The sequence below is a fragment of the Pleurodeles waltl genome, chromosome 5, assembly GCF_031143425.1.
Source record: "Pleurodeles waltl isolate 20211129_DDA chromosome 5, aPleWal1.hap1.20221129, whole genome shotgun sequence".
Lineage (NCBI taxonomy): Eukaryota > Metazoa > Chordata > Amphibia > Caudata > Salamandridae > Pleurodeles > Pleurodeles waltl.
The window spans coordinates 1695214004-1695233361 of record NC_090444.1 but is presented as its reverse complement, the minus strand read 5'-3'; the positions used below and the strand labels follow the sequence as shown (position 1 = coordinate 1695233361).

The 19358-nt window shown below is 44.6% G+C and overlaps 1 protein-coding gene across 1 annotated transcript in view; it reads right to left on the bottom strand.

Moving 5' to 3' along the window:
- FKBP1B (FKBP prolyl isomerase 1B) overlaps positions 1-19358 on the bottom strand; it is a 105629-nt gene that overhangs the window by 27543 nt on the left and 58728 nt on the right. The window lies entirely within an intron of this gene.

Genomic DNA, 19358 nt, shown 5'->3' with positions numbered 1-19358 from the left:
ATGCTGTACACTGATGTGGCCATTCGCTTCCTTTACACTGTGATGGGCGCATGAATGCTGTGTAGTGCACATGATGTGCCCCATAAACATTAATAAGGGAGGGTTTACCTAGATGTCTCTTAGAACAATAGGGAAAGCAGAGATGGACGCCTGAAACGGACAGTAGTCCTACATGCTAGTTTTTACTTTTGCCATGTGCTGGCACTGTGACCCCTGCACACTGATGGGAAAAAGAGTCACAAAGCCGCAATTAGTGTTCTGCATAGTGGTGGGAGAAAGCAGTGGTCCTGCGCCCACTGGCCTTGCACCACTGTATAATATGCACCCCTCAAGAACAGTGGTTTGTAATCACCCATTCCAAAAATCTCTATTTTCCAAAATGCGATCAGGTTAGTTGACAAGGACTTCATTGGAGAATTCGATGCCGGTTCAAACAATTTGATTATTTGTTCATTAAAAGATGTTGAGAAACGTCTGGAGCAATAACACCTCAATATGTGGAAAACCCAACACAAGCCTAAAGTGGAGAACTGGTTATATTACCCGACTACTCAGGCGATCATGGGCAGGGCGCTAGGCCACTGTTGTATACGTTTGGGGTTGTATGAGGTTCTCTTCAAAGATGTTTCTGCATAAATGTTTTTCTTCTTTTGTTCTACTCTGAGCATCTTTTTTTCAATCTCACCCAGATTCCGCATTAGCAGTTTCGCAGCTTCAAATGTTCCGAAAACCTTCACAATAAAAAATACACACATATATGCTTATATACAGAGACTTTCAGTCAGCCTTCTTCGTCTATTTGTTTATTCAAATGGCATTCACGTTTTGTTTCCGCCTATCACAGCATAATACATGGGGCAATAGGCCGGCTCACTTCAGCCATTTTCTGTCTCGCACTGCAAATGGTGCCGTTTTCTCAGTCACGTGCACTGCTGCCTGAAAAGGAGTACACTCCAGTGTCAGGGATGGTGTGCGTGGGCTGCTCCTTTTTTTTTTTATACTTCTACAATGTTTTTCATTTTGTATATGTTTGAAAAAAACGAATAAAAACTGAATGACATACTTGAAATGACAGGACCTTTTGGGTTTGCAAACGCTGTTTTTAATAGCTTCTCTTGTGTGGTGTGCAAGGGGGATTGTAGGAGGGTGGTTAAATAATTTCAAATATCGGGTACTGGCATGAACATTTGTCCAATTTCATCTGTATTTTCTCTGTAGGGCATTACACTGCCTATTTTATTGTAACAGTTCCATTTTTTTTGTTTTCCTGAGGTTGTGTTGAGTTGTTTTTTCCAAGCTTTCCTAGTACTCTTGAGTTTTTTACGATTTTCTTGGAGAAAATGTATATTGCAATAAACAACCCAACAAAATGTATCATAAGGGGTATACATTATGTACCGTACAGCTCTTTCATTTGTGTTTACGTACTTAGATTATTATATGTGTTTGTTTCGTATAGCTCCGCCGCATCCCAATAGCAAAGTGTCTTGCGCATCTTGAGAATAGTGGAGAGGCAGCAGGCTCAGGATAAAAAATTCTGGAAAAAGACTGTTTGCCCAACTTAGAAGTTGGGCAGGGGCAATTCCACCCGCTATGGTTGCAGATTCTCATTCTCTAAGGCGGAAAAGGAAATTTTGCTTTATTTTAACTTTTGTTAGAAGCTTGCCATGGCAGAGAAAACTGTTGGAATATCCTCGAATGCCCATCTCTGCCAGTACATTCTTCAGTGGTATGTGTGGGCACTGGAAACATGAGCAGAGAGTCTGAGCAGCCTCAGTACCCCCACATCAAATTGCCCTATATAATGAGGGTTGTATGATGCATGTTCAAAGCACCACAATTAACTTTTTAAGATAGTCTTCCACTTGGTGGTGGATCAGCCCGTGAAGGTGGAGCTGCCAACTCACCACACTTTTTGACAATTACATCTGCACCATGGTGGACGGAGTATTTGTGGTGGAGGATCTCCTGCGAGCGTAACTTCTTTGATTAGCTGGACTCTAAACAAGACTCCAGTAAAAGTAAATGTGGTCAACGCGTTGGAAGATTCTCCTTCATTGCGCTCCTCTAAATCAGGACCTACTTCCATGAATGGGGAATAATAAAGCAAAGAATGAAGAAATGACGAATAAAGAAACAAAGAATGATGAAGCAAAGAATGAAGAATCAAAGAATGAGGAATGAAAAAGCAAAGAATGAAGAAGGAAGGAATGTAGGAGATGCAATCCCACTGCTTATTTTACTTTAATTTTACTGTCTTTTAAATTATCATTTGACTAAGTGAGGAGATAACAGAGGAAAAACAGAGGAAGAGTATCAGGACATCTGTGAGTGGAAACAGTTCTATGGAGTCCACAAGCAGAGAGTAAGCCCACAGCTATGTCTTATAAGGTGGGTTTCAGGGCTCCTCTGAACCTCTTTGTTGCTTCATTGTGAAGAAGAAGGCAAGCACTCCATGGGGAAGAATCAGAAACATGTAGGGACTTCCCCCAAACACTGGACAGCCAATGACCCTGGGCTTCTGGCATGTCTGCAGCTGCTTTTAAACTACCTGAATCCCAAAGACCAGCTTGAAGCTGAGGAGTCATGGAATAAAAGCTGCGGCAGTGGGTGCAGTTCTTGGTCTCCTGGCTTGTTGCAGTTCATCATCGGTGGCCCAGCCCTGCACCATGACGCTGAGACACAGGAGCAGTGGGAGAAGAAGCAGATGCTGCCAGCCCACCAGTGAAGCAACTGGGGTGCACAAGTGGGTGATCAGCATAGTGTGCATGCATTATGTGGGTGTAGGATCATTAGGTGCAGGCATGTATGGGTGCATGTAGGAGTTTGTGTGGGATCATATTCGTAAGAGTGAGTAGGATCAGTTGTGTGTCTATCTATACATTAGGAGCACGTGCGCGAGCGTGTGCACCTAAACAAACATGCTCCAGCTACTAGCACAGTAAATGACACCCGAGGATACTGTGGCCCTCGCAGATGTATGGAGGACACTAGGCAGATGTATGGAGGACACTGGGCATATTATGAATTGACTTGCGTATGTGGGTACCCTAGCACATCATTGCACTTACTATTACGCGATAGAGCGACAGCTCAGCACATCATTGCATTAATGGTCATATGATGGTGGCTACCTGGACGTATTGCAGGCTTACATAAGTAAGACACTTTGGGGGAGGGGTGCTTATAGTCCTATTGAGAATACTGATATAACTGCTGTATATCTGTTACCAAAAACTGAAAACAAAAATTGGGGACACGTTTAGAACATGAACTAAAATCAAACATATATTTGTTAGCAAAATGAAAATGTTTTAAGAAAATGATGAGCTGATCTGCAGAGACCAAAGATTGTTTACTAAAGCTGTTACTTTTGGGCAAGTCCAGTCTCAATAAATAAAAAACGATTGTTAGAACTGGGCATGAGTTTATTTACTTAAAGTTTTTTAAGGCGGATATTTGTGTGCCAATTCATGTGGATTTGTGGACGTTTATAGACGTTTTATGGCACAATCTGGTTCGTTACAGCAGAGATCTTTTTTAATATTGTGGTAGTTATTTATTGATAACCGACACTGAGGCATTTCCTAAAAATATTAAACGTTTTATAAACGTATTTTCACTATACACAACTGAGGGACGTGTGGTAAATTTCAGCATGCACTGGTTCCGCTGCCTGTGCCTATAAGGGATTCCTAGTGGAGTAGCTCTGTTGTCTAGGGAGTAAAATTGTGAGATCTGTGTCTCTTTTCAATTTCTCATCCTTTCCAGTCTTTTAAAATTCTTAGATCACTCTTCACTTCTGCCTTTCCCATCCTTTCCCTTTTTTATTTCCTGAAAGAGGATAGGAAGCAGTGTCAAATTTCATACCCACGTTTTCTGAGATGGTCATAATTCCTATAGTTAATAGCCAACGTGTTGTAATGTGTAGTAAAATTAATGTCTAGTTATATGCAGTTTCACATTTTGGTCTATTGGTGGAGGCGATCCTGGTTGGTCACACTGTGGCCATCAGGGCATTTATATAGGAACTCGTTATAAGTGTATGAGCCACCAATGGCCACGAGGTGACCGGTGAGTTATAAAAGTGAATTGTTTAAAATGAGCAAATACCAAACCTATGGGCTACCTGTAAGATAATTTCTCATCCACAGGAAACACACTGAACTGGACAGAAAAGGACAGTAGAAAGGAGACTTATGAACGATAGAGGTGTAAAACGTTAAATGAAAGTGTTGCAATCTTTAACACACCCAAAAAATAAATTCGGAAAGAAGGACATGTTCTTGACCTAAGAGACACTTTGAGCAAACGTGACGCACAAACTCAGTGGCTCTTGTTACAGAAAGGATGGTTCATGACTGACAAAAGTAATGGATAATACTGTAACGACAGACAAGTCGACCTGCTGGAGAAAAAAACACAACTTTTTTGTAACAGTGATAAACTTCAAGTGCATTTTAATTTTAGTAGGCAGCCGGTCATGCAGAGCAAAAACCCTGCATTTGAAGCACTGGTTAATGGAATATCCCACAAAGGCAAAGTACCCTGGCTTAGCCGCCTCTGTAAAGCCGCCCACTGCATCCGATTATCTAAAACAAACACTGTGAATAGCACAGCAAAAACACCCGCAGAGAAGAACAGCATGCCGGCATATCTGCCTCCGTGCAAAAATAGAACACGGAGCTGGAAAATCAGTGTTTTGCCTGATGCTGCAGTGCTTATCACTCCTCACAGCTGTGGTTTGATCAACTACAGAATGTCCTTTTCTGCTCCTTTCGAGGTCCTTTCAGTTGGTATTCAGGTAGGAACTGGCCACAAGTGCATCCAGTGGACAAGAAACAGGCTGCCTTGCACCGTGTATTTAGGGGGTGGGGGCGAGGGGCTCGAACAAGGGATTTCAATTAACAATGTCTCCGCTTGGGACGGATTCCTGGGCTTTGGCTTTTTTCCAACTACAGCAATTCTCTCCTACGACAGACACAGATGCTGATCCTACAGCGCCTTGCTCCAGACAGCCCTTCTCTGTGCAGCAACTCGGCGCACTGCAACGGGACACGAGGCCACAAAAAAACATGCCCTCCATATAGCATACTGAAAAGAAAAGAAAAAAAAAACTGTGGACGTGACGTCTAAGAGGTGACATCACAATACTACAAAACTCCTGGATCTACAGTAAAGAACCAGACAAATAAAGAAACCGGGACCAGGGGCCAGGTGATTTGAGCAGCTATAAGAAGCAGTGGTGAAAGGGTTGAATATACCCTGAGCACCACGCCAAGGCTAGGGTTGAGGCGCAACACTCAATGCTTGCGAGCGATCGCCAGTGGATCCCTTTATCACTACCAGTTTGAAGTCTCATAAGGGCCATAGAATGATTTTGTACATTTTGTATCACATTTTACATTTGTGCATTTATGAGAGCAGAAGTATCACTATCTTAGGTTCTGAAGAATAACGCAGGATCTCTGTTGAGGGTTACAGGCAGAAACATGTTGACCTTCTCATAGGACACAAGTAGACAGGTCTAATTTCTCCTGTTGTGTCCTGGTTTTTAACCCTGGCACGGGGACGCACTAATACATGCGTACCCTGTACTCAGTTTTAGATTCACACTTTCTCTTTTTCTTTATACTCTGCTGCCTTCAGCACTTTGTGCTCATTATTTGATATTGGCCATACTTCTTAAAACATCTGCAGGGCTCCTTCCTCGTATTGAAGGGGTTGTGCCCACACCATGACTAGATATCACAGTGTGAGGAGGTTCCGGATGATGAAGCATGCTACCTACAGTGGGTGAGGGAATTTGTGTTTTGAAAGGATTACTCTTTTTACAGCTAGGCCTTTCTACTTTTTTCTGTTTCTTTTCTTGTCTGGTTCATTATTATAGACCCAGGAGTTTTGTTGTGCTGAAATTTATTGTGGGATTAACTCCGGCAGGTCTTTAAAATTCCATTCGCAGCCGTTTGTGATTTAGTTTACGTCTAAGAGGTGATCATAAACATGGTCCCAAAAACCTGGTCTTAAAACCAACAACTCAGCTGACTTACAAACTTAAGTGCAAAATAATATTGCCTAGGTCTTTCCACAAAGCACTCGTAGCCATGGACCTTGGTTCAACAAAATGCTAGCTAACACAGAAGCAACAACACTTGCCCTTTCACCAGCCCTCATTCCCTCTAAGACATCAGAGGGCAGGAAAGGCCACCAGCCCTGGAAAAACGTCACTAAATGTCTTTCACTGGCAACTAAAATTAAGTCAAGGTGCTTGACCTCTTCACTCCACCTAAATGGCTGGCAAATTACCTTGTGTAATTGTGTCCCTTAAAATGTATAGAAAATCTACAGGCCTAAAGCCTTGATATCACTGGCATCAGTGACCAGGTATTGCCCCTTTTTGTTAGTGTTTATTTCCCTTCTGCTGATAATGGCATGCTTAAATCGGTCACATATGCAGCAAAAATATGAATGCTTGGCCCCCCATGCAAAATGTTACTATCGGATCCTGAATGCCCAAGAGGGATCCATGAAAGAGTTGTTAAAGTTAAAGTCAATATATTTCGCAAAGAATAACCCCTGGAGTAACTAAACAAAGTGGTGGAGACTTTAAATTTGGCAACTGAGAACTGGACAGTAGAAGGAATAAGCTATATCGCCATAAAGAGTGCAATAAATAAACAAGTCCATCAGTTATCAAGAGAAGCTGACATTGCAAACAAATGGGAAATCAACGACAGCCCTCAGTGCGTCGTACGAGGCTCCTAAAGCACAGCCATACCTGCGCCTGAACCTGAGGACGAAGTGCCTGAAAGAGAACTTTTGGGCCAGGCTGGTGCCTTTGCACCTGAAGGAGTTACATTTGAACTGGAAGTCGCTTTCTCACATCACAGGATGCAGATTATGTAACTACAGAAAAAAGCCTCTGCTGCACCTCATACGCCGTTGTCTAACTTTGTCACCGCACTATGGGAACTAAGATCAATCTTCCTAAGCGGCCACAGACGTGTAGAAGGAGTAACTGCTCTCTTCTCTAGTTCTGCCCGCTGGGATCTGTCCATATTTAGGAAATGTATGCAGTTGGTAAGAACCAACCAGAAGGAAGCCATGTGGCACTGTGCCAGGAAAGACACCGCCTGACCTGGAAGGACCTGGCTCACACCTGCACTGTTGTGCAGAGACCTAGCACTTTACCCTGCTCTTTCATATATTATTAAGATGGTCGTCAATGCCTAAAAACTGCTGATGCCGATGTTCGTGCTCTTGTCTTTAGAATGTCTACAACGCTGAACTGACCAGAGCCACCTTGAAAGGAGCCATGTGGCAAAATGGCAACCAAGACACAAATTCTGTGCCGCTGCACGTAGACTTTACACCACTCATCTACATATCTTTATGACGGTCTTCATGGTCCTCACTTTGTCCATAAATTGTTGATGCTGAAGTTTTATTTTATATAACTGAGACAGCACTTTTACGAAAACGCACACCCGGGCTTAGCTACTAGTTCTATCAGTCATGCATTCGCATAAAGGATGCAACATTTGGTTTAGCTGTGTGAGGGGGGCTCTGCACATTATCTTGCTAACCTGCGCTGCTCAACGCCGCTGGCTGATGGTCATCGCCACTTATCAAAATCCAATTTATTTGGAAGGCTAGGCTACCTACCGTGCTTTGATGAACACGCACCTGCACTTTATTACGCTTAGTTACATTTTAAGCTGGTATAGCTTGCTCTTCTTCTCCGTCCAAAACCTCAGACGCTGATGTGTTTATAAAGACATAAAAGCTATCGCGAAATACTGCAGTGCTTTCTCTTTTCATATATAAATGTTATTTATACGTATGCTTTCACACTTGCATATTTTTTTTAAACTTATAGTTTGTAGAAATGTACTGCACCACTTTTCATACTTTTCTTTTATTACTATTTATTAATGTGATTATACTGCTTGCAGAATTTCAATAAATGTAATTAATCTTGTTATTCATTCATTCATGGTCATATGTTTAGAATTAGCAATCATGCATTTACTTAAGCATTACCTGAAGTGTTGCTAATAACATAATATGCATTTTATTGCATGCATGACTGTCTCTCCCCAACTTGCCTCTGGAAAGGTGCTTGGACTAGGAAAAGTCAGTCTAGACTCTAAAATAATCACCTCACACCAAGCCATTGAGGACAATGGGGGTTATTCTAACTTTGGAGGAGGTGTTAATCTGTCCCAAAAGTGACGGAAAAGTGACGGATTTACCACCAGCCGTATTACGAGTCCATTATATCCTATGGAACTCGTAATACGGCTGGTGGTATATCCGTCACTTTACCGTCACTTTTGGGACAGATTAACACTCCTCCAAAGTTAGAATAACCCCCAATGTTTCCAGTCCTGACCTTTACATAAAAAAAGTCACTTTTTCCAAGTGAGTTGGTCTAATTAGGTCAATGGAGGCAAAACAAAACTAGAATGCATTAGACTACCACACAAAAGTGCGGAAGTGGAAGCAGTCAGTAATCACCTGGAGGTAGGTGATCATCCTAAGTCTGTCCCATATGTACTAAGTGCCCTGTGTCAAGTTTGACACCCGCAGGTAGTTCTACCCCAACATTACTGCATCACACAATTAAAATGACATTTGCACTAGTTTTGACAAGTTAAAATAAACTTAATCTAAAATATACATTTAACTTTAAAACAAAAAAATAAAAACAAGGTTGAATGAAGACTTCAGGTCATGTGACATTTGATACCGTCCGAGGCATTTTCTCCAATCACTGGGCATTTAGTAATTATTATACAATATCCACTGTGGGTGCTGTCATTTACCACTGCTGTTCTACAGACTCAAATATTACAGCACTTTGGGTGAATAAACAAGTTTCTTAGCCCTTATGTACTCTTGACTTTACAAATGAGAGCAAGCTAGGCTAATTTCCAGTAGTTGGTAGTAGGTTAAAACTAAGATTGAATAAGAAATGTAATTGCAAAACAAACAGTACCTTGTCCAAGACCTTTATTTGCACGGAGGAAAACATGGCTGATAAAAACAGAAACACCACAGAAAGCCCCATTGGACGAGATAGGAGCAAAACGCAATTATAAATTTCCTCAGTAAGGCGCTGTACTACATATAGCAGGGGGACGGCATGCCAATGAGGAAGGGTGGGCACGTTGGCCACCATGAACAGGTAGTGAGTGATCTGGCCTATCCTCACCTCCAACCCAGTAACAATGCCATCTTTAGGCTCTGAAATAAAGTCGGTACCACCTGGCCGTTTAAGAAGGAGCAGACCTCATTCCTATCGACACTTTCTCTGAGACCTTCTGTTGGGACGGAAAAGTCCTCTGTATGGTAACAGACATTAACCTCTGCTCTGAGTGCCCCACTGTACTGTTGTCTGGATCGCTAATAATGTTTTTTTTTTGTCATAGGCAAATATGGATCATGCATGTGCGCCATGAAATAGGCCTATCTCACAAATTTGCGGTCTTGTTAGACCAGGAGGGGCGCCTAAACCGCTGACCTCAGTGGTGGAAGGCTACCGCCTTCACTGAGACCTAAGCAGCACAACTGTGTTGGTGGCAGCTTACTGTGTAGTGAGCAGTATTAGCAAACAGAACCTTTTAACCCTGAACTACTTGACCGAGGGCTACATGCTCACTCACCTTTTCAAATGTTCCTCTAGTGTGCTTAACTCACCCCTTGCCTACATCAGGTAGATGTAGAAGTACATGTGTGACAGAAACAAGTGCTGAGTGTATGTGTGCTTGCAAGAAGTACACTACACAAAGGGTGAAAGGTGGTACAGTGTGCATATGGTAAATGTGTGTATGCTGGCAGCGTGTGTTTTTAAAATAACACTCAGATACAATACAGAAGGGCTGCAGTGCTGAACAGTGTGTGCAGACTGAATGCGTTGCCTGCATACAGTTATGCTTGCGATGCTTGATACACGAGGATAACAGTGCTGTGCAGTTAAGTGTGCTGTGGATGTACACCGAGTGCAAGTGTGCCTGCACTGGTACACTACATGTAAGACCTTGGGTTCCATTTTGGGAAGCCCAGGCCAGCCTGGTGACAGCCTGAGGAGTAGATATCCCCCCCCCCGAGAGATTTGTGTATTGCTGCATTCCTAGAAGCTGGGAGAGCCAAGCACTCTGTGCATTTCAGGGGCTCTTTGATAGATCAATAGGAAGGGGCTCAGACACATCTCAGGAAGAGAGACAACGGGTTGGTAATGGAATAATAGAGCGGGGCTGAGATCTCAGGATTAACCTTTTGATGCATATATCACTGTGGCTGACATCCAGGTGTGAACTCAGGTCACTCCCATGAATGTTGTTGTGGGTTAATCAACTCTGGAGTCCCGCCTGCTGTGACAGGCATCCTTTAGGAGTAAGAAGAAAGGGGAAAGATGTCCATAACAAAGATGCACTATCCCAACATAAAACTTCAAAGACTCAGACACTAAAGTACACATTGTGCCTGAAACAGAACTATAAGTAGGGGAGTCTGAGACCCCCAAACTCTGTCATCTGCCAAGCAGCTAGACGGGTTGTGGGAGGAGGCGATGGTCGGCAAGACGTTTGCCTGCGACCAGGACTGGGGGCCCAGGCCTGCTAGTCTCCTTGGTAAGTTATGGGACATCACTCAGGGAAATCAACGCCATCTGTCCTAGAGACTGAAGCACCAGCACCTCCCCCTGCTTGGTAAGTCCAGTGTGCCCTGGGAAATGGAGGCGAGCGTTGGAATGAGCAAGGTCCATGGGGGAGCCTCATTGTGAGGACGCACTGTGCGAGGAATCCACTTTTGCACTGATCGGGCAGAAGCCCGTGTGTTGGACTGCTTTAGAAACCCCCATGTACCAGGAGGGACCACTGTGGAGTGAGCTGAGAAGCAAGGGTTATGTGAAGGGCACCAGGCCTGCACAACCTCACGGTGGGTGGCTCAGTGTGCCAGTGAGGGGGCCTCCCTGAACATCAGTGTCAGGTCAGTGTAATTGGACTTCTGAGTACTGTGGCAGCAACCCATTATGCCAGGAGACACCACTGGAGACGCTGAGATCATGTGTTCAGGCAGTCGCCCAGGACCGAGAAGCTGCTGCTGTGACCAAGGACTGTGCTGCATACTGCGAACTGCGCCAAAGAAGGCCCGAGGATCAAGGGACATCGCTGGAGCCCCGTCACAGCAAGGAGATCAACTTTCCTGCCCATCCCCGGAGGGAAGGGTGACTTACCATGCGATCACTGGAGCGGGAACAACCCCAATCGCTGGGACCAGCTAGTCGTGTGGCCCGTAGGAGAGAACCTGCACCTGCAGGGTGCTGCTGCGTATGACAACACACAGCCTGACTTTGTTGATAAGGAGCAGGACTTTGCTGTGCCGCTGAAGGGTTCCACATCGCCGGAGCGGGTAAGACACAAACTGCACCTTTGGGGACCTGGGGGAATACTGCCATCAATACTGTGACCCCGTAGACTCTTGTGACTGAACTTCCGAAAGGAGTCAGAGGTCAGAATTCTTGAGTACTGCCTAATAGTTTACATTGGCTGGATGTGGTCACCAGTTAATGGGGAAGAACATTGAACCCGTTGCACTAAAGTTAGGACGGGGAGTGGCCTGACAACTACTACTACTAGAGCCTCGACCGCAAGGGGGTCTATGTTATTGCTTTTGAATGTTATTTACCTTTGCATGTGTAAAATAAGAATTAAAAATCTTCTTTTTATAAAACAAAAACAAGTATTTGACTAGACACTGATTTATTGTTTACGCTGTTTGTACATTGAGTTTTAAGTCATGTTCACAGATTTCTATCTGGGCTTTCCCCCCCCGGAGGAGGCTTGACTGCTCATCCGATGCTACCTGAGAGTTAGGTGCAGAAGGGGTGCCCGGCCCAGTTGAGCAGGATCCATAGTGCGGTGGGTCCTGGGACATCAGGAGTAAAAGGCCTCGGCCATCACAGTTTGGCCCAGTAAATCTTGCTTATCCTGTGTGCCACACTAAAAGGGGTTCCGATACATTATTGCTTAGATTAAGTTATACTGTGTCTTTAAGTAGAAAGCCTGATGCTGCTAAAGCAACATTCCGAACTGCCTGGTGCGAAAGCTCAGCAACAGGCAGTCTCTTCCAAAGGTGAAGAAGAAGACATCTCTGGACTTCAATTTAATATTCAAGTTGTCAAATTCCCATCTCTATGACCACACCCACTATGAGATGTCAATCACTAAATATCATTGTGCTTATGTTCTGGTCCAGGAAGGACCTGGCCTAGCAGTTCGGGCTGGACTGTGCCCATTAGAGTAGGGTCAAGACCGATTTCCATATGGCTGGGTCCAAACTGAAGTGGCATGGTGTGCAAAACAATGATGGACTGGGATGTGGCCCGAGTAATTAACAGTGGCTGAGATTAATTCCATCCATCACTTTTCTGTATCTCTATCGTGCTAAGGTGTGTGCTTGCTTCAGAAATTATTGCGTGATCTGCAGGTTTGATTCCTGGCAAGTCTAACTCGGCCTTTCAATCAAACTAAGTCAGGAAAATCAAAACCATTTCTCATGGGCAATAATAATTGTACATAAAATTGTTCGGTGCAAAGTATTTGGCATAGAAACAGTAAACAAATATCAGATTGCTGGGATGCACATTAAAGTGGAGAGGTCATGCTGTAACTAGTTCGTTCAACATGTGTCCAGACGACGGCATGGTACGCGGAGGGGTCATGCAGAAACAACTCCACGCACAGTTATGACAGGGTGGAGTACGGCAAGCCGAGCCGTATTTAATTCATTCTACCAGGGGGGGGTGGGGTTCATTTAATAAACACTTTGCACTCCCTGCCCCACCACAATCAACTTCCAGCCACTGAAACGACTTTGGTATTATGAAAGCACGGCTGCCAGAGAAGCACTTAAATACCTGCAATCCTGTAGCAAAGAAACCGCGACTTTGAAAAGCAATTACTTCTCCCACCCCCTTTCCAGCAGCTCTTTTTAAACGTTATTCCGGTAACAAAGGAAAGGGTCCCTCGGAGCGGCTCCGACAGCCGCCCTGCCTGCTACACGCTGGGCCTGAGCGCGAACAAACTCCCACAGAGGAGGCCGGCTCGATGTGACTCAAACCTCTGCCGCCCTCTACAACAAAGGACTAAGCCATGTGTGTAATTACAGCAGCATTGTTTTACGTCTTTCTGGAGAGCGCACTGCTTCCATTTCGTGAACATGTACAACATGGCTCCTTCCTTTCAGCGATGAAAATGCGAAGACTGAACAAGGGGAGTGAAAAAAACACAAAGTGAAACACGACAACTCACCAGTGAGGAATCCTCCCTCATCTCACACTGTGAAGATAACAGAAATCATGACGTCGACACAAAGGGGCCTTTGCAACCTTATAGAGGACAAAACTGACTACAATCAAATAAGTATATTTGTGACCACATCTTCACCTCAAATTGGTTTCTTTGTTCTATTGTAAAATAACAGATGTTTAAGAAAGCCCATCCCCATGGCACTCACTTTATTTGTCTCAGAAAGATGAAACGCTCAGTACCCTTGCCAGGGTTTTAACAGGTGATCAAAGGAGTCGAACACACATTCTTGCAGTGATTGTATTAGTCCACTGAGCACCCAGACAGGACCACTTTCAGCTCTTCCCAGCCATTATTTGTATACATGCCGGGCCCACGTAAAAATGAGGACAGGGCAGAGATCAAGAAAAATTGATTAATTGCATTGGAAAAAACAAACAGTCTCCCCACACCAGAAATGGAAGGATACAAGCCATCCAACAAAACAGATATAAGGAAGAAATACTGAAAGGTGGGACAAACACAAGAATATAGAAGAAAGCTACAAAGGAAAGAGTAGGGAACAGAGACATACAAGACACCCATCTAATCACGAGTAAGAAGCTGACCCAAGCACACTATGTATTTTACTGCAGATAATTGATATTCAACATACAGCTTTGTGTAGAGGAAACCTTAAAAAAAAAAAAAAAATAGGCAACAAGCCTTTTGCAACCAGGATCTGGAATGCTATCCCCCATATCCATCAGGAACGCAAACCCTGCTCCCATACAGATATGTAGTACGCACCATCACACGGAAGGGTATCTTGGCACCAGTGCTTAATTTATGACAGTGGTTTCCGGTGCTCGCCACTGTTAGACCTGTCAGCCTTAAAGTGGTCTTCCCCCACCTTTTTGCCTTCCTTGTCCATTTTTTTCTGATTTTGTTTTTGCTGGCATTAGGACTCTGCACACTTTATCACTGGTGTTTGTGCTCCCTCCTCTAAACATGGTAATATTGGCTTATCCCCAACTGGCATATTTATTTACTCATAGTCCATAGTGGTCTTCCCCCAACTATATGTAGCCAGGGCCTGTAAATTAACTGCTACTAGTGGGCCTGCAGCACCGGTTGTGCCACCCACTTAATTAGCCCCTTAAACATGTCTCAGGCCTGCCACTGTGGCTTCTGTGTGTGCAGATTTGAACTGGCATTTTGACCTGGAGAAATAAACCTTTTGTGCAGGTCCAAACCTTCCTTTTTAATACATATAAGTAACCCCTAGGGTAGGCCTCGGACAGCCCTGAGGGCAGGGTGCAATGTATTTAAAAAGCAGGACATGTACTTTTAGGTTTTACATGCCTTGGTAGTCAAAAATGTATAAATATGTTTTGCACTACTACAAGGCCTATCTCTCCCACAGGATAACATTGGATTTGCCTTATTACATTTTATCAGTGTAATTTCCAAATAGGAAGAGATCACCAGTTCATTTTTGGTGTCTCTGGAATCAAAATTTCAAATTCTAACTCATGGTGAAGTCAGATTTTAAATTGCCATTCTGAAAATGCCACTTTTAAAAGGTTGGCATTTTCATGCCTTAGCCATCTGGTGCCTGCAGCCTGTCTTGGTCACATGACAGGTTGTAGTTGGCAGGGGGGCTTTGTGTATTCCTCCTGGACAGCCACACACAATAGGAGCTTGTGTGTGACTGGATGGGCTGGCATAGGTGGCATGGAAGGGAGGTGATGGGCGGTGCCTCACTTACACCTGAATAGACCACGTCCCGTCTTCATACTAAGGGCTCCGTACCCCCTTGTAGATAGCCTGGAGCAAGGGAAGGCAGTACAACTGTGAACTTCAAAGGCTAGAAACTTCCCCCCACTTTAAAGGTACAGCTAGGTATAAATACTTGACCTCAGACACCAACTCTTCAGTATAATTCTGGACCTGTGGATACTCTGCCAAGAAGGGGGACTGCTGTGCTGCCCAAGGCTGCCACTCTGCTGGACTTACCTCTGCTTTGCTGTGCTGCCCTGCTGAGCTCCTGCCTGGGTGAGGACTGAACCTGCATCTCATGAGATCAGAATGACTCCAAGGGTTAGCTGCCTGGCCTCCTGATCTGTAGTTTCAGGGATATAACAGGCTTCCAACCACTTTCTTCTCCCTGCACCTGGACTCCGCCGTCTGTGAGTCTATCATGCCTGTCGTGTCATCCCAGGCCTGGAACCTTTGAAGTCAGCTTAAGGTGCCTACCCAGCATCTGTGAATCCAGCATAACCGTTACATCGCCTCTGCTTCACAACAGCAAGCAGAATCAACGCATTGCCGTTCCTCTGTGGATTGGACCCGTCGCAAGATTCGCATCACCGCTGCAGTCCGCAGCGCCTTCAGAACCGCCACTGAACAATGCGTCCTCCACACAGGCCTTTGCAGCTCTTTAAAACTAAAGAATTGCCCCGAATGCCAGAGCTCACACTGCAAGTCCTGTCAATGGGATCCTTGATATCAGCGCAAGAGAACCTTGCACCGCAGGTTGGCCACATCTCAGAACCACAGCACAGCCCTGGTTGTGCGTCACATCTTTGACACAGATCGTTGCAACGCTCCGCAACCCAGGATTTAGGGGACTCTGTTCGGCTGGCAGCTGGCCTAATTGGGTCACTGTAGCTGGCTCATGCTCCACTGTGATCGGTCTGAACTTATGACTTTGTCCCACTCCAGCGCAGCCAGATATCTACATTTGGAGCTTTATGCCTTTTGCCACTATTTGCTCTAACAACTTTCAAATTCAATAGCTCTGGGTCTACTAATTGGATTTTTGTAGTTTTGGTCTTCTTTTATTTAGTAAACATCTCTTTAGTTTCCTAATGTTGTTGTGGGCTCTGTTTGTGGTGTGTTTCCACAGTTTTACTGTTTGAAATATTGCAAAATACTTTACTCATTGCCTCCAAGCTAAGCTTGACTGCTCTGTGCCAAGCTACCAGGGGGCTGAGCTCAGGTTAATCAGGAGTTTGCTTACGCATTACTCTGACAAGGGTTGTGGTTGCTACTTGACCACGACTCACACCCCAGTCAATCAAAAACCCGATTTGTTACAGGCACGTAGGCGGTCATTCTGACCGCGGCGGTCGCCAAGCGGTTCCCACCGAAAGACCGCGGCGGCCATTCCGGCTTTCCCGCTGGGCCGGCGGGCGACCGCCAGAAGACCGCCGGCCGGCCCCGCGGGAAAGCCCCTTCAACAATGAAGCCGGCTCGGAATGGAGCCGGCGGAGTTGCAGGGGTGCGACGGGTGCAGTGGCACCCGTCGTGATTTTCACTGTCTGCACAGCAGACAGTGAAAATCTTTGTGGGGCCCTGTTAGGGGGCCCCTGCACTGCCCATGCCAGTGGCATGGGCGGTGCAGGGGCCCCAGGGGCCCCACAGCACCCGTTCCCGCCATCTTGGTTCTGGCGGTGGACACCGCCAAAAACAGGCTGGCGGGAAGGCAGTCGGAATCCCCATGGCGGTGCTGCAAGCAGCGCCGCCATGGCGGATTCCCTGGGCCAGCGGGAAACCGGCGGGAAACCGGCGGCTCCCCTTTTCTGACCGCGGCTTTACCGCCGCGGTCAGAATCGCCCAGGAAGCACCGCCAGCCTGTTGGAGGTGCTTCTGCCGCCCTCCGCCATGGCGGTCATGGACCGCCAGGGTCAGAATGACCCCCTTAATTGCCAACGCTGGCATTTATGACAGCTGCCACATGGTGGCACTGTTTGTGTAATTTAGAGATGAGCAGAACAACAATGGTTTATTCATTCAATACAACAAAAACAACTAATATACCTGCAGCCTAAGCCATTCTAACTGCTTTTGGGGCCTTGAACAGTCTAAATTGCCACACCGTGATGGTTAGTAGTTGTGAAGTTACTGTCATTAGCAGTGCTGACTGTAGCAATGGGAGGTGTAAGCTGCAGTGGCCACCTGATGAGGGCCCTGGCACTTTTTAACAAATTGTAGTGCTGCCTGGTGTTGAGCAGATTTGAATCTAGGCACACATAGGGCCTAATGAGACTACTTGAAAAGCCAAGTCTTCAACTTCTTGCAGAATTCAAGAAGTGGGAGGAAGCTCCTATGTGTAACGGAAGGTCGATCCAAGCTTTAGGAGTGATGTAGGAGAAGGCTTGACAGCCAGATCTGGCTTCCCATATGCATGGGATTTCTGGAAGGAATGGTCCGTAAGATTAGAGGAGCCTGGAAGGAAGCCATACCACTACATCACAGCGCAGTAAGAGTCCACTTCTGCTTTCTGAATCCAACTACCCCCATCCAATCACTGACTAGCTATATCTTTGCCTTTGCACTGTTCTATTATGTTAGCATTAAAAAAGTGCAACATAAATCATTTAAACTACCGAAATGAAGACCAGGCTGGGGTATATAATAATTCGAGGAGATTATATAATGAACAGATATGAATATACAAAGCTGTGGTCTAGAGCACAAAAGAGAACAGGGTAGGAGAGGGTGTACTTTTCTGACTGCCAAAGGATAGAGAGCCTAAAGAGTAATGTAGGACACCTAGGGTTCTCAGCAGTGGAGATAGAGTCCCCGCCTATTAGACTGATGTGGGCACATGCCAGAGATTAGGGATTTCCGAATTTAGGCAGTGTACATGCACTCCACACACATCAAGATACTATAAGACTTGAGTCACCCAATAAAGGACACAAGTGGATAAATATGTCATCAGAGTGGCAGAGAAGGACCAGAGAGGATTAGGCCACATAAAGTAGAATCACCCTAAGTTTAGAGTTGAGTATTTGTAAGAAGGGTGTAAGTTAAATTTAGGTAGGACCGGCATTTACGTTCCAGAACCTGAGAGTGCTCCCTAACATTGCCCCTTCGAGGGTAACCATTCATTTATTTTTTAAAGCATTGAGTTTTCAGATGTAGATTTTCTTCATAAGGTCCAACACAGTGTCTTATAACAAATATTCACTCACTAGCCATCTTAGAGCGTCTAAAACAGCAGCAAAATGAAACCGACATGACAACCAACCAATCTTGGGTAAGAAGCAGAGCCAATCCTCACGCTAGCATATAGTACTGTAGTCCTTAGATGGCCGTCTGTAGCAAGACAGCAAAAACACACTCTTTATGGTACTATAAACTGAAGTCTCACATTTAGATGTAAATCAAATTGTTTTTGTTATACAGCACTCTAAAACTCTTAAGTACTACATTTAATAATTGTAAATACATACTACTAACTAAAAAAAATACTCGCTCATCATCAGAATAGGAAATGTGATCTTATGGCTAAGGGGTGTTTGCTGCAAAACACAGAGAACTGCATTGTAATGCTGACTTCCTCATTTGACCTATTTATGGGTTCATAAGTAAATGACATTATCTGACGGTGCCACCGGTCTCAACTCTACCATAAGATGGGAGAGCTCAGAAAGCGGCTGACTACTAGTATTTTATGCTGTAAAGAACATGTTCAGTGGCTTTAAATGTCAAGCATTTAATAAAGTTATGAGTTGCTTAACTAACTGGCTTACAGGTAGTGCAGAGCCAAACTAACAGAAAGGCTAATATGCATGCGATGTGCATTTAATTGAATTTAAAGGTGAGAAGTGCAGTATATTATTGTGGTTCCCTTGATCACTGAGGGTATAAGTAGTTGGGCAGGCCTTTGTTAATATGCAAATGCAATGTTTACACGTAGAACTATTTTTTTTATATCTGTGATGACTGCTTAGTGCGGGTTATGCATGTGGGGAAACCTAAACAACAAAGAGCATTTTAAGAAAATACACTTTAAATAAGAGGATTTTGGGACAATGCCTACCAGCCCTTTATTGATGTTTGTATCTCACAGTTAGATCTTCATAATTTTATTTCCACAAAAGTTATTTAGGTAAGTACTTTCCAAAATATTTTTTTTAGATCCAACACTCAATTATCAGAACAACAAAGTTTTGCGACCCACCTACTTTTAACACACATGAGGTGGGGCTTTTTTGTTGCTGTAAGAGTAGACATGTTTTCAAAAGGCTGTGAATTATCAAAATAACATAC